Source organism: Hippoglossus stenolepis, chromosome 7 (genome assembly GCF_022539355.2).
Source record: "Hippoglossus stenolepis isolate QCI-W04-F060 chromosome 7, HSTE1.2, whole genome shotgun sequence".
Classification (NCBI taxonomy): domain Eukaryota; kingdom Metazoa; phylum Chordata; class Actinopteri; order Pleuronectiformes; family Pleuronectidae; genus Hippoglossus; species Hippoglossus stenolepis.
The window spans coordinates 19,133,118-19,149,804 of record NC_061489.1 but is presented as its reverse complement, the minus strand read 5'-3'; the positions used below and the strand labels follow the sequence as shown (position 1 = coordinate 19,149,804).

At 40.6% G+C, this 16,687-nt stretch overlaps 1 long non-coding RNA gene across 1 annotated transcript in view; it reads left to right on the top strand.

Annotated features, from left to right (window-relative positions):
* Positions 1-9,774: 9,774 nt before the first annotated feature.
* The window catches only part of LOC118112519, a 75,804-nt gene continuing 68,891 nt past the window's right edge, over positions 9,775-16,687 (top strand). The window contains exons 1-2 of the long non-coding RNA XR_004697235.2: positions 9,775-9,899; positions 11,226-11,290. This is a non-coding gene — a long non-coding RNA (uncharacterized LOC118112519). The remainder of the gene's footprint in view (positions 9,900-11,225; positions 11,291-16,687) is intronic.

Sequence of the window (16,687 nt, the reverse complement as noted above, 5' to 3'; positions counted from 1 at the left end):
GTTTTGTGGTAATCAGTTGTGTAGGTTTTACGTAATGTTACTTAACACAAACCAACCACCCATCAAACAAACGGACAGGGGTGAACACAGGATTACCTTGGTGGTGGTAAAAATGATCAATATTGAATAATAGATCATGGGTTACCGGCCATTATGTTCGTTTAGCACCTTTCACCTCTTCATACAAGTAAAATGGAGAACTTTCAGAATCAGAATAAATACAAAAACAGCCTAAATATAAAAGATTGTTCTCTAAAAATACAAAGCAGTGAAATAATGCATTTAAACAATGATCAGTGAACACCCGAGTACAATATAAGATATGTCAATAAGCTCATGATGACATAACTACTATCACACACTGACTGAGGATACACAGTTCAGATCCAGATGTGCTCCCATGAAAGCAAAAACCTAAAATGTTAAATGAAGTTCCCGCTTCATTTATAAGACAATTACATCCTTCAAATACTCCTGATATTTGCAAGTGTGGTGACCCCCTGCCCTCCTCTGTACTGCTTTGCCCCCGTCACACGTCCTTGACAACTGAGAAAAATGTGCGTTAACCCCTCAAAGCTGGCCGGTGACACCGAGTGGCCCGGGGCAGGGGCTGTGGCTCCTCCGCTCCTTGAAGCCGGACAATTTGATTTGGAGGCGGCGATTTTCAAAGCTGAGTCATGGATCAGTGGTCATCCTGTGCTGTGGCCTTTTCATCCCACTTTTTTTTTTTGTTCTTTGCCTTGATGAGTTCTGTGGATGGGGGGGGGGGAAACTTGTGACCAACATCAACAAACAAAGAAGTCACTGCCGGGGATGAATTAGCTTTGGTGTGAGATTGAGTGTTTGAGCGTTCACTTCGCTGAAAGAAACCGTTTCACACAACATGTGCTTGTGGACATAACATCCCATTAACTTCACATGGGGCAGGAATGTCTTTACATTAAGAGTGGCAGGGCCGGGCTGATAAATTATGACACGTGAGCTCATTGAATCAGTCGACATATCTTCAATCTGAGGCAGTGGAATCTGATTAAAGCCTGAGGTAATGCTAACCCAGGTCAGCCCGCACGGCTCGGCTCACATAGGTACCCCTAAAATACCCTTATCCCCGCAGGTTGGCTCGGACAAATAAACACTGTCTTCATCGAGGACAAACGTCATCGTTCAAAGTCTCTTCATGACGGCCTGGATGTGACGGACCAAGCTGGTGTTTAGAAAGCAAATAAATAAGAGAGGACGGGGTTGAATCAAGGAAGAAAATAAGACGACTGAAAATATACAAAGGGGAAAGAGTTATTGAGAAAGTATTTCCTTAACAAGAGGGGAACAAATAATAAATAATGAGGCCCCTCTCCCTGGAGGCAGGACTGGCACGCCTGAGGGTAGCAGGAAGTGGGCATCCCTCTCTTTTTAAAGGGGTCGTGGACAGATTTCCACTGTGGGAGCATCACAGAAGACAGAGCCTGAGAGAAAACTGCTTAAAGGAATGTTTACACACACACACACACACACACAATGCTGAATGAAGATGGTGGTAGTGTGACTGTGTAACCCCCGGGTCCCCCATCATGTCATCGCTTTAGTTTCTGCTCCCCCCCCATCTCATATCTGCAGTCCCACTCGGCCTGTGTAACTGAGCGACTGCTGACAGCTGTGACCCAACAGTTACCCTGCGCTCCCCCACCTCCAGTCTGTCCCAAAGCAGGTGGCAAACACCAGCAGCACGAGACTCCTCACCTCTATCTGCCACCGCGGTGAATTCTTGATACCTTTATTTCTTGGCAAACACTCCACTGCCTTGTCTTGTGATCGGAAGATAAAGCAAGGCAGGTTTTTTTTATTTTTTTTATTTCCCCAAACTCCTCACTGTGGGTTAGTCGCGGCCAAAGTTGATAAAAGTTTTCCTTCAGTCTCCAAAGTATTCAGTTAATCAACTTCACAGGACGTGCTGGATGGAGGCGGATAAAAGTCTGTGCTACAGGGAACACAAGGGGGGAAAGAAGCCAGGATTTGTATTCTGCTGCAGTGGCTTTCATACCCATTAACGGGTGTTAGCATCTTTTTAAGCGTAGTGACTTTATTGTCAGCTTAGGGCTTACACAGATCCAACCATTTGCTGTATTGGATTCTTGGCAGATGGCCTGCATGGATCCTGGCCACCCTTGAATTTACTTCGCATGTTAATCTTCACCTTGTCAGTGAATGGGCTGCTCCCTGCTCTTACACTCTACGTATTGGAACGTATGTCTCGGTTGTAATGGTTTCTTATCAGTGAGAAAAAAATAATTCACACAGTTTCCGCTCGTGCTCTCCACCCCCCACCCGCCCACCCGCCCATACTGCAGCACTTAAACTGATGATTTCTCTGGAATGTCTCTGATGATGGATGACATACTCTTCTATACAGTGAGTTCATATGAACACACTAGTAGAATGAATAGTATTGAATTATATTATATACAGTGATCTCGCTTCTTAGGTTAAGGAGGAACACACAACATCCAAAGTGCATTTGCAGAGTAGTCCTCAATTTGACATATACTATAAGTTTTTTACTCATCTGCATTAACTCTTTTGGTTATGTTTTCACCCCTGTCTGTTTGTTGGTTTCTTTGTTTGACCTGAAACATGGTGAAACTTGTTGTATGAGTACAGGAAGAACCAATCAGATTTTGGTGCAGATCCATGTTTTTTTTTTTTCACTTTCTATAACATTGATAAGGTGTTCTTTATTTAACATTTTCATTGTTTTCCAAGGGAATAATTCACAGATCTGGATGAAAACTTAGGGGACTGATATCTATGAGTGTGTGAAATTTGGTGCAGCTTGATTGAATTTAAGGAGACTGAAGGGTCTTGGCGGAGTTATGCTCTCTACTGAGTGTGATTCCAGTTTATTTGTTTATTTAACAGGGGCCGTGCACAACACAACTGTTGAGCCAGAGTTAGCTACACAGGTAATATTATTATTGATTATCAACCTGATTTGGTGAACTCGTTTCTTTAGTCCTAGATCTGTCAAATGTAGAGTTTGTCCAATCCTCAACCCTTATAGCTCTGTTTTGGTCTACACCGTCTCCCTGGGGCAATATCTGGATTGAGGTTAGCCGCTTTCCCTGTCGGCAGTTTGATGCTGGGCAGGTAGTGTGATCCGCTTCTCTGAACGGTGGGACCGAACACAAGCAATAAAGTTGTGGGCTGTAGAAACCAAAACAACAGGCTGAAAGATGCTGAAAATCTCCTTAGAGCTGAATGCAACTGCAGAATGTTATTCAATTATTCTATTTTGTATTCAAAGAAACATGAAAATACAAACTAATACTAATACACAAAACACCACACACAAAAAACAAATAGAAAATGATTAAAATCCCACCCTCCCCATCCTCTGGATCCAGGCCATCGACCCCTACAACATCACTGCAAAAGATCCTTGGGAGGCTTCCTATACATGGCAACCAAGTTTTTCTAAACAGTGTTTGCTTTCTATTGAGAGGAAGGCCCAAATGTGTCAAGTCACTCAGAACAATGGGTAAGCAGGGTCAGAGTCGTGTGATAATTATTTGTTCAGCACCACAATCACACAATTTTCTCATGGTTACAAAGAAAAAATGATAAATGTAGCTATAGTTCATTAAAATGCTTTGTTTTCCTTGTCAATGAAAACACATATTCCTGTTACCAACCCTTGAATCATTTGAGCCCACGACCAATTCCAGTGCCTCCGAGGACTTGGAGCCAGAGCAGCAGTCGTCCAAACTATCATAATTTGTGCAGGGAGTAAGAAATCACATGTGCCACAGTTTATGTCGGCAGTCGTAGCCTGGAGCGGTGACCGGTTTAGAATTTGGAGCAAACTACGAAATCATTTTCTTTTTTGCACCAGTCATTCATCTTTCTCCCAGACACCCAGACATCTCAGGCCTGCTTCCTCTCAAAGTGACGTGACCGGCAGGTATGCAACATTTTCCACTCAGATCACATGTAGCATTTTTAAAAACATATATTTGATCATACATTAAACTTTAATCTGCTTGTGTGTTAACATCTTTTCCACATTTGACTTGAAATCTGGTTCGTACTTGACAAAAGCCTTTCAGTGTCATGTAAAGGACAACAATGTGGAGACGATTGAGGTTTTCCAACAATTTTGATCCTGGAGTCTTCTACTGGATTATTTACGATGGGTGCTACACATCATATAATCTTAATGTTTGTTGTATTCCAACTTGAAGTAGCCCCTTTGTTCATCTTTTCTCCCGAAGCTTTCTGTGACCATTAAATGGATGAGTGAGTGTTCAGCCAGCAGTGAGCCGCAGTAGAGCGACAACAGGGCTGCGTTGCCCTTGTGCCGTTTCACCTTAGAGGCTCACCAGAGAACCTGTCAGGCCTGCGATGTTTTACAGCTCGGTTTGCAGACAAAACACTTCACAACCAAATCCCCTCAACAACATCTGCTGCCAATTTAGCCGAGGCATTCCTGCAGTCTGTGCTGTTTAATATTCACTGGGGTTAGGATCTGCCAGGACAGGGGAAGATCAGGATGGTGGTGAGGGGGGGGGGGACCAGTTTCTACAATCCTTTGGTCCGCAGTCCAGACACGGTGAAAAATGAGAGGTTAACAAAGAGTGAACTGGAGCAGGGGCGGGTTAACTGGGCTAATTTGCAGGGATAATAATGGTGTTCACGCCAGGCCTTTGGGGAGCGGCGGTGTGGAACACAGACCTCATGGTGCAACCACACAGGAAGTTTACAACATGGCCCGGCAAATCAGAAAGTATTTAATCATCAAACAAGTGGCGAGGAGCTGGCAGCGAGGCCAGGGGCAGCAGCCATTCTGAAGATGAAGACAAATGTTTGGAGAAAGGGGCCAGACAGAGCGCCGGACCTGCACCTCAATGATTTCATAGCGCTGAAATCCCTGATTTATTTGGGCCAACACCAAGCACAAAGCATGTCAATATTTTCTTTTACATTGCCAGTAGCCTTGAGCGTCATATTAACACGATATGTTTTTAATTATTCTCACGAGAGTACCTGAAAACATGTTGTTGCACTATGCAATGAGCAATAAATGTATTGCAGCTTTTATAGGAAATTACATGTGAGAGGTTGAACTAAGAAAACAACCTTTTATTAGCAGTAATCAAAGTATCCTGCACATATGTGCTGCCTCACTCAGATAAGGGAGAGTGAAAACGAGTAATTAGAGCAATATTAGAGCCATATTCTCCTTAAACATGACCACACAGTGTCCTTGTGAATTCTTATGGATACATCCCAGGCACTGCTAACATTAGAAACGAGGGAAATTCAAACCAGCTTCCTCTTTTTAGTCCAAGTTTATCTGTTTGTATTTATTTCTGTGAGAAAATATATTTTTAGTGTGTATTACGTTTTAGTATGCACACAATACCTTGCAGAGACTGAAAACCTAATATGCAAGCAATAACACACAAAATCTAAAATACTGAAGTTCATCTGTATTTGTTTCAGTGGGACGTGGTTCTCTTTTGTGGGAATATTTACTTTTCATCATGTGCACAAGCTATCAATGACTCCCTCGATGTTTTGGGGTGAAATGGCAATTTATGTAAAAATAAATTTCCGTCTATATCTTGCAGCATGTGACCTCATTCCCAAACGATTGCATCCACCCTGTTGAGAGGAGGGTTTTTCAGCGGTTGACACAAGCGGCGCTGTCATGATGACTCTCTGAAAGGGTGAAGTGCGTCGTGCGACACCTCTGATGCTCCCTCGCTAAAGGAGGGTCCTCGCCATGGCAACTGCATAAACATCTGTCACGCTCTTCAAGGCAGGGTTTTGTGGGGAATATACAAGACTGCAGTTTTTGTATACAAGTCCAGACGCAGCCTGTGTGTATGAACGTTTGCCCAGTGGCCTGAGAGAGCTACGTTATACAGACGTCACTTAAAAAGGGACCTAATAGAAATTGGTTCCCAAAACAGATATGTTGTTTTCTATCAAATTCACTGTCAATATTGTAGATTGTATAAAAGATGGACGACATGACAGCTCCCCAAAAGTGAAGCAGAAGCGTGTCAATCGCCATCAGATGGCTGGCTGGGCTATAGGTCATAGTCCTGCCTCCTCCATATTAATGGATGGGATATGGACCAAACTAAACCGTGCATGTTAAAAAAATGTTTTTTATCGAAGATGGTGTTGTCATTAAAGGTATATCTTACTCACACTGATATTTGTTCAAGTGATCATTTCTCAGCTGACTAAAAAAACTAAAAACAAAAAACAATTCAGTCTGTGACTCCAAATGAGCAAAATGGCGGAATTCATATCTAGGATACTTTAACTTGATTTCTGCATAGTGGGAGGAAGTGGAGAAATGTGTAGATCATCTTTATATACAGTCAATATGGACACTTTTTATTTCTGTCTTTACATTCAGGATTCTGTGTTTTCCTCATCTTCTAACTGAGTCAAAACACTTTTGGAGGACCCGATGATACGAGGCATCCAAGAGCTTTCCACACTCTCTACCATGTTTTACATTCCCACCTCATGCCTTGCAATCCACCACGGAGCAATTGGCTTGATGCTGACAGAGTCACTAAACATTCAGAGGAAAAGGAACATTTTACTCAGGCTGAAAATGAAATGACCTCAGTGTGGCTGGTATGCATGTAGTGACTTAAAATGTTTAAAATGATTTATGACATTATGATTTATAGCCAATCACCATTACCCATGTAAGTAGAGCAGTTGAGCTACAGGACTTTATTATGTAGAATATTTCTTGTCCTACATGTTCCTGGTTTACAAGAGCAGTTCACAGAAGTAATGACGAACATAACTTATTTTTGCTGAGTAGAATTGAGGCTGTTTCCAACCATTTGCAAATATTTCATTTGTCTGATAAATACCTTAATTATTTTTCTAACCTTTAACAGAAAATAATTCAAATTGTCTGCTGGGAGAAGAACTCCCAGAAAAGTTATACGTGACCATTAAGAGCCTGAAAAACAAACACTGCTCGGTTAAACCAGCAGCCAGGAGCAGCTGATTTCTATCTCTAAGCCTCAGTTATGGTTTGCCTTATGCTTTCATATATTGTCTGGGCTGTAAATGAAGTGTATCTAATTGGATAATAACCTGTCAAATATCCAGGTTGAGCACAGAGCCGCACTGTTATTGTAGGATTTGGTGAGTATGTGAAAGAGCCAGTGGATTGTTCGGGTGTCCCTTTTGAGTTGTGCTGCTGGCACATGGTGAAAGGTCTGTGGAGAGCTGCCAGCAGCTGAGGTCATTAGAGTGTGAGTTTCTAATAAACTGTGACCGCGAAGTTACTTTCACTGAAGCAGACAAACATACAGCAGGGATTGGTTTGGATTGGAGTTGTTACTACAGTTTGAAAAGTATTTCTAAATATATTTTTCAAAACATTGTTAGCAGCAGCTCAGAGAGATTTGTCTTTTGAACGCAGGCCCATGGATGTGGATCAAATCCCTGCATCCTGCTGAGGACTTTTTAGTTGAACCCTGCCCTCTAGCAATGACCTTTATGCACCACTAATTTGCAACATTGACACATTTTGAGATGAGAAGGGCACCCGAGAGCCTCTGGCACAGCTAACGCCACATGTCACCATGGTAAGGAAAGGAGAGAAATTAAATTAAATTAGTAACACAGACTGTGGTATTTCCTAAATAGTAAAGAAGTAAAAACTCACTCAAACCTTGATATACAAACATGTTAACGTTTTCAATGTTTAACCAAAAATAGAATCTGTCTCTAACCAAAGGGTTTCCTCACTTAACCCTCACCTCATGTGGGACGCATTTGACGCATTTGTTTAACAATAATACAATAACTTTCTGCATAAATAGGAATTGCAAGCGTATGAGAGAACTTGTCTTTGAGGGATGTTTATAAGACTTGAATTTTTTAAGTGCTGTATAATTCACACACTGATATGAAAACAATTGCAAAATAAATTAAACATAATCTTTTCTCTGTGATGGATTGCTGTGCTTGAGATATTTTGTCAGCGCTGTTTTTATGCTGCACAAAAATGAGTAACGGTACATATCTTCTTTTTAAGGTGAGCTGACATTAGTAGGAATAATATAACGAGAGCACAATCATCCGTTATGGAAACCGCTGGTTCACTAAATATTACTCAGTGGAACATGACAGGAAATTCTGGAAGGAAACAGATGATGTCTCGCAGAGGTCATGAGCTGGTTTTGAACCTGTGATGACAGGAACACATGGTGTTCACCTCCAGCCCGTAACACAGAGTCACACAGACACATGATTTATCTTTAAACCAAAGTCGAGAATCCGCCACTGAATTTCTCTCCCTATCTCTCCTAAGCCATGTGTTTGGCGCACGCATACTTGGGGATTTTCAAAGTGCCTGGTCTGGTTTTATAAAGAGTCCCACTGGACTGAGATTAAAAACACAATATCAGTCAGTTGTTAACTAACAGAGGTCATGTTTACATGAGTGGAGAAGCTGTTGAAGGGATGGTCCCGTGTGGGCCAACTTCACTGGGCTACAACGCATGTCTGGCCCTTTAATAGTCAAGTGGATGGACATTTGTATTTCATCACACTGTTCCACCAATATTGTAAAATTACCTCATTCATATATAATGAATGGCAATAACATTATAAATGGGAGCAGAGAAATATACGTGTGTACACTTGTTTGTGGTTTCCCCTCTGTGTTTGTGCGTTTGTGAACTCTCACCCATCTGAACTGTCAAATCATCTCTAATCCTGTGTCATCCTTATCAGCCCGTGTGTACACAGGAAACCTCGGTGCCTTCCCCCTGCTGTGCTTTTCTGACAGGTGATTGGCTGGCTTAGGTTTGACCCATGGGGTTTGCTTCTGGTGTTTACCTGTTGCAGGCAGATGTTCTCCAGGAAAAGCAGGAACACATCCTGGTGTCCGAGCTCTATGTGTACCCAGCTTGTCCAGACAATCGTGGACCTAAACTAAAACTAAACTACCTAAACCTGTGTCATCAAGTGCAATCTGTTCATTACTTAAAGTATTTTTTAAGGCAAGAAAGAAGGATGAATTATTTTATGGTAAAATGGGCTGTATTTCATGTAGATGCTTTTCCAGTCTTATTAATCAAAGCACTTTACAGTATAAGTCACTTTCACCCACTCATGCATATAGCACTTATATACGCAGCACTTCTTCTATCACACACCATTAACACACTATCAGCACAGATGTCAGGACCAATCTTCGATATCTTGCTTCAGAATGCAGACTGGAGGCGCCGGGAATAGAACCACCGGGAATTGAACCGACTTACCCTCTGGTTTGTGGACGACCCGCTGTACCTCCTGAGCCACATCCGCCCCATCCACTTTATGTGACAGTTGCAGTCACTGATGCTTCCCATTCAATGTTGTAGCCCCTTGTATATAAAAAAAACACACAGGTTTAATGTTTATGATATGTTAACTGCTATATGGCAATGATGGATTTTTAAATATTAACCATGCGAGTCACAACCAGTTAAACATGTTGTGATTGATTTCATGTTTAATGATTTGTCTTGACCTTCTATGTAAAGAGCCTTGAGATCATGTATGTTATGATTTGGTGCCATACAAATAAAATTGAATTGAATTAAAATTGAATATTTGGTGAACAAACTGATATCTCCTGTATGACATTCAGTAAAATAATAATAATAAAGCTGTTTAATAGAAGTCCCCACTTCTACAGGGTGGACCCAGTTTAAAGTCTTTAACTTCCTGAGGTTCAGTAACTGGAGTCTCCCTCCGAGGTCGAGACATGACACTCAGCTAGTTAGGATGCTAACTGTGGAAGCTAGCCTTAGCATAGCTCAAGAGCACAGTGCAAACAGACAAAGAGGAATAACCGAGGCTGAGTAAGTGTTTCTGTTCACTCTCATCTTTGAAACGTTAATGTCACTGTCAGTTGTTAATAGACGCAGTCAGTGAATGTTAGCCGTCAGAAATATTAGCCACGCAGCTAGGTGCTAATAGCTATATATGAAGCTAGGCGCTAATAGCTATTTAGCTAATAGCCAAACCCTCCAGTAGATAAATAAATCAATGTAGTTGATTTTCCACTGTTTGGTTGCTAGTAACTTGAAATCCTTTTTGAATATTTGTTACTCAACAAGTGTTAAATTAACTCACTAAAATCTGAGCCATGAGGTTCAGGGTTGTGGTTGGATGATGGTGGATTTTAGCTGGGGGCCATTGTGGGAAGGGCTTTGTTGTTTTCAGGCTTCACTGCCAAAAACTATTTTTCAGGTTATTTTAGACTTTTTCTGTCTGTTGTTTATCCCAAGTATGAAACTGGTGATCTTTTAAGAACCCACATGGATGTTTACCGACTCTTCCTGCTGTTTTATTTCCAGATTGTGGTTTCTGCAGAGTTCACCAAGTTAAGTTTAAGACTTTTTTAGAACCATAACAATTACTCCCTAGGATATCATCAACTAAATAAATGAAACCCAGTTACGTAGCAGTGATGGATGGATTTAACAATTAAATAAATATATGTCATTTTAAGAGTTGCTGTGATTCATCAATTAGTTTAATGAAAGAAAATGAATTACCAACAACATCTTTGTCCCATACGAAGTATATGGTTCAGTACAGCACTGATGGACAAAAAAAACTATAATAAGACATCAAATTAATTTTTTCCATTTTTATTAATACATATTTAGACCGTTTTTAAGGAAAATTAATTCAGTACTTTTTAAGATTAGATTTAGATTATAATCTTCAGAAACAGATTAATACTGGACATGGATTTTAACCATGCAGTGGATTTGTTTTCTTTATTCTCTCCACATGATGGAAGAGTGAGTTTTTTTAAATATGTGCATAAATGTTGTTAAATTTCTTTGCTGTTTCTTAATTTATTTGCATCTCTTTTTAGCTCAAAACTATATTTTATGTTTTGAAAAGTGAGGATGTCTAACTTTGTGACTCAAACATATTAATAATACAAAAATGGCCAAAATTCTGCCTGGCATCAATAGACTCAAACCTTAAACTAAAGAAAACTTCCCACCTTGATATGTGGTGGAAAAAGTTACATTAAAACTAAATTATACAAATTATATGACGGTATTATTGTGCCTTTATTTAGCGGACATACTTTAGAAGAAGCGCATTCAACCACCATTAAAAATTGTGAGTGCAGCTCTTATTAAAGCAACGTTTGCTCTTTTCAGCATCAACCTGCCGGCCCTTGATCATCTTCTCCACCCTCCGGCCCATCTGACTCATCTCATCCACGGTCAGTGTGCTTTGTATACTGCTGATGTCAGTGTTTAGCAGACTTACATGCAGTGTTAGTCCAGAGATGTCACCTACCGACAAACACAAAACCCCTGAGCATGTGAGCACACACATACAATTCACACAGCTATGGGTTCAGACAGGGAGATAGAAACAAGAATAACCTTTTGTTTTGGTGTTTGATGAACAATTGAGTGGAGATAATTAGTTGATAAGAAATCACTTTGATTGCATCTATTGCCTGTGAGCCAAGCCTCACTTTGTATTACCATATGCTGAATGTTTCATCAATTAACATCCTGAAGAAGAAATGGGGAAATTGCAGATCCTCTCCAGTGGGAGTGTACGGACAAGGACGATTCTTTGATATTTGCATATGGCTCATGGTTGCATGCTTGTGTGTACAGTTCTAATGTGTACTTCTATAATGCTCAAGCGACCACGGAGAAACTGCTGTCTGTCGCTTCTGAAGTAATCTGTAGCCCTGACCACTCAGACAGCTGGCCAATTAAATGTGCTCCTGGCTGCTGCTGCTGCTGCTTGATGTGCACTGCGCTTCACACAGAGGTGTAGATGGGAGGACAAACTCATCTCTCCATAGTCGGGGGAGAGATGCCAGGAAAGCTTGGCTGTGTCTGAGAGTGCTGTGTGTGTGTGTGTGTGCCTCTCAGATGGCTGTGCGAGCAGATAAGAGAGGAGGCAGAGGGAGAGCTGCTGAATCTGGATTTATTCCACACTCCCCTCCTTCTCCTGGTCTGTCTTCCTCTATCCAGCTGTGGGTCTGGGAGCTGACCTGCATTAAGACATCAGAAACTGCCTGACGGGCTAATAGGAACAGTTTTCTAGAACATCTTCAAAAGCTTGTTAAACTGTGGAGTTTTGGCAGTGATTTAAGGAAAACTGCTATTATGGCTTAAATACCATTCACCTAATCTGTGTTGGCAGATTAGAAATGCCTGGACATCGCCCAAATACTTCCTCTCCGACTGACGTGTCTGTCTCCACGCTAATGTGTTTATTGGACATCTACAAACACCGTCTTCTTTCTCATTGAGCGAAACTCACACGCCAACGTTTCTTTATCCCTATTGCTTTTATTGCATTCTTACTTTTCAATGCACTTGAATTTGTCATTATTGTAGAATACAGCTTTGTGTAAAGATGAAAGTAAATCATCTCACTTCAAACACTTTGTTCCTCTAAGACTTTTGCTCTTTTTTTATTGAAAGAGACTCAAAAGACTCTTTCTGTTTTACTGTAACTGTTTTGCTTTTATTGTTTTCTGTGAACCCTCTGATGCTGATGGGAAAATGGCTTTGGTTTGGAGTGGTCTAGCCAGTGGGCATCTGACAGTGATTTGCTGATCCTTTGCAATTGCATGATGGCTCTCATCCTCTAAGGCCACAGGGCCCTTTAAGCCAGCCAATCACTGCCCCTCGGCTCTCTGCTGTGGGCAATTATAGGTCAGTGTGTGTCACGACATCATTGTCTTCTTGGAGTGGCTCCATTCCAGCTCCCATTGCAATCAGATATGTTTTTCTCTTTGCTATTTAAAATGGAGCAGAAATCCAGAAACAACATGAACACTGTTTTCTGAATCATTGTTGTTTGAGTGGTTTTAGAATATGAACCGTTGCCAAGGTCCAGGCAGAGTGAATACAGTAATGAAACTTGATTAACTTGAGAGTTTTTATGGGAAAGAACAGAGAAATAAGAGACTACAGCCTGTTGTAAACATAAGTTTGATCATTAAAAGTGAAATCTATTATTTATAATGAGGGACATGAGAGTATAATTTGTGCACTAACAAGGTGCTTACAACGTTTAAAAAAAAGTTATTTACCACGAATTGTATATATATATATACAAATATATATATAAATATGAACGACATGAAAGTGAATCCAAAGTATCTCTATCGACACCTTGTGGCTGGCTGCAGTATAGGTTATAAATCAAGCCCTCCCCATGTTAGTTGTTGGGACATGGACTAAACTAAAAAGTCATAGTTCATGTTAGTAGATAAAGATGGTTTCTGTCCAAAAGCTCATTGTTGTTATTTGATGCTATAAAAAAGCTTGAACTGGTCGAGCGTGTGTATCGGTGACCTCGAAATAAAAGTTTCAGATTGTTAATACTAAGTTATAATATAACTCCCATTCCACAATGAAGGCTAACTTGACACAAACTTGCAAACAGCATGACATGATTCACTGCCATGTCGAGTCTTCATAAATGCATTGTCTAATTTCTTTCAATATTTATATAAACATTGATTTGGTAATGTTGATATTTAAACACATTTGGTCACTAAATAACAACATTCTAAACATTGTCTGCAGGCTCAGGCAAAAACATTCAACTTCTCTCAGCAAACTTGACTCCTTAGAGTCTCTTAACATATCTGAGAAATACCTTGAGGGTAGTGAAGGGATTCGTGTCGTCGTCTGTCTTTGTGTTTGTGTTTCTCAATGTGGCAAAGAAGTTTGGACCGTTAACGCCTCTGTGGTTGCATGGCAGCCCACCAAGCAAAGTGACGCCTTCCTGACAGGGTCGCCTCAGCCCTCAGAGACATGGCCTCTTAACTGGCCTTAACAAGATAATAACACGGAACGGTTACTGTGATCAGCAGCAAATTGTTTCTTCAAATGCTTTTGGTAAGGGGAGAACAGGAGTGGGCTTTACTGACACGACCCTGAATGGAAGTCCTCAACGATTTCTGTGAAGTCTAGGATATCTTATCAGATGATCAGTGATCTGCACGCCGCTGATAAACATGTCGTTGTGGGTGACACCCGAATGATGACTAACTTCCTGGCTCTGAGCGCACTACATGTACACGTGTATGTAGCGCGGTTAAAGATAGGGCTATCAAAGAAAACCTCAAGGACAGCTGGACAGTTAAGATTTTAGCTTGAACCTATTTACATCCCATGTTGTTAAAAATATATCTCAAGGTTTAATGTTACAAGCATCCAAACAGAAAATATTCCTGTAAAAATCACTCCTCATTGAAAAGTTTTAGGTTATTTTTAACACAACAACCCAATGGCTTTGCTCAGATTTACAATGTCACATAAATTCCTAAAGGATTTATTGTTTACAACCTCATTTGACCGTTAAGTTTTCACAAGTGTCCGCAGACCACGACATGGACAACACATCTTCATGCTCCTGTAACCACGATTAACCAAGAATGGCAGGGAGACGAATCCCAACGTCTCTCTGTCTGAAAGGGAAGGAAGTGTCCTCTTGGCCCCCAAAAGAGGACACTTCAGGAAAGGCTTAAGAAAGGTAACAGTTTATATATTAAGTCCGTCCATCATCAATGGGTAACGTTCCAATGATGGGAAAGTTATGACCCTGATTGTATAAGCCTACGGGCCGGTGCACTCACTTTGTTCCTGGCCTGTGAGCTAAAGCCAATGTGGCTAAGCTGCACAGTGTATAGAATAATCCTGAGGGAAGTCTTGGCTCATTGACAAGAGACTCAAGTTCAGGGAAAGGTGCAAATTAGCTAGATGCCATTATCATGATTTCATATTGTTTTATTTTTAAAGCACAGCGGAAGTTCAAAATTACAGTAAAACCCAGAACCCATCTGTACAGTTGAGGGTAAACTCTTGGTTACTTGAGCAGCCACTACCTCCTTGTTTTAGTTTTTTTACATATGTCACCCTCATTGCAGCTTTGCATTTCTCTACCAGCTGCCCCCCCGTCCTGTGTTTGTGCTGGCTCTGTTTTTATGACCACTTCAGTGATCCGTCGCCACTGCAGAGCTGCTGGTGTTAACACAGCTGAGGTGCATTACACAAACTGTTGTTCCTGCCTCTTACCTGGCTCCGGGCTCTGTTTGCAGTCAGGAAGTTTTTTCTTATTATTATGTCCACTTCAGAGGCAGATGCAGACTGGGACGTGGACTTTCTCTCACACACACTGCATTTGAGCCACAGCACACTGTTACGACACGCCAACCTTAAAACTTGAATTGTCCTGTTATTATTATACTAGTCTGAATCCCTTGGTTATATTTTAGAACATGTTGCATCACATCAGTATTTTCATCACCTTAAGAGGAATCACAACTTTTTTACAGTTGACACAAAGTTCAATTCCCCTTTTGAATGTGATGAGAATAATGAAAACGTGGGCTGTCCAGGTCATCTAGAGGACAATGAATGCATTTTGTGTCAAATTGGGAACTTGTTTTATGTTATTGTCCCATCTCTCTCTTCGCTCATTTCCATTCTGTTTGCTATTTAATGAAGACATAAAATACCCCAAAATAACCATAGGACATAAAAAATTATGCGTGAAATATATATATCTTTTTTTATCTTTAAAATCTCACAATAATGTTATTGCGGAATGTGAACTACAGTAAATTGGTCTGATCTCAAAGTTCTTTAAAGTCGACTTTTGTTAAAACAAAGCTGAAATGATTTGATTAATTAATTAGTTGACTGACAAAAAAACTGTATAGTTGATTAACTGTAATAGAATGTTAATTCGATATTTTAGTTCTCTTTTCCTGTTGTTTGCACAAACAATAATTTTTTACCTCATCTTGGACACTCAGACTTGATAAACTGATGATGAAAGTCATTGTTAATTTCAGCCCTAAATGCCCAGAAAACACTGATTAATGTATTTTTCCGCACCACAGCTTTGTTGAAACAAAGATGTTTTTTAGTCATGCTGTTTTTCAAAAACACTACTTTTTAATTCCCCAAATAACTACTACATAATTACTCTTAATTTAGTTTTGGAGCAGTCAGCTGGTGTTGTTTATTCTTCTCCTTGAAAAGACTACTCCCAGTCAGTCTTGGCTCAAACACTGTGCAAACACCCTTTGATTCATTCATTTACTGCTGCATAATTATAACATTGATAAGAGCAATAAAAATGTTATAGAAAGTTGTGCAACACCTGCTTGTTATATGTGTGCTTAATTTTCAATCATGGCCTGCACATTCCGTATAATTTGAGTCCATAGATTCCAGGTGGTTGGGCGACGGCAGTGCGCTGGCTAGTATCCATCACTGTGGATTTGTCAGAACTTCTGTGGGCTTTGTTGGTGGTATAGCTGGAGAGCCAACGGCATAAAGGTTTTTACGATGTGGCAGAAGTTGATTATGAGACTCTGTGCCAAGAGCAAACCAGATGTTAGTCCCAGAGCCTGTTTCTGTGATATACATACATGCACAGAGGGCACGGAGCACCACAGACTCCCACTCTGTGAATCCCACTGCTGTTCTTCTGTCTGTAGCTGAAGAGACGTTACCGACAGTTTAAAGAACTGTGTCTGACACTTGTTATCGATAGTACCTCACTCATCATCCTTAAAGTTTAATTTTGTTCCTAACAACAAACCCAAAACCCAACATCTCTCCTC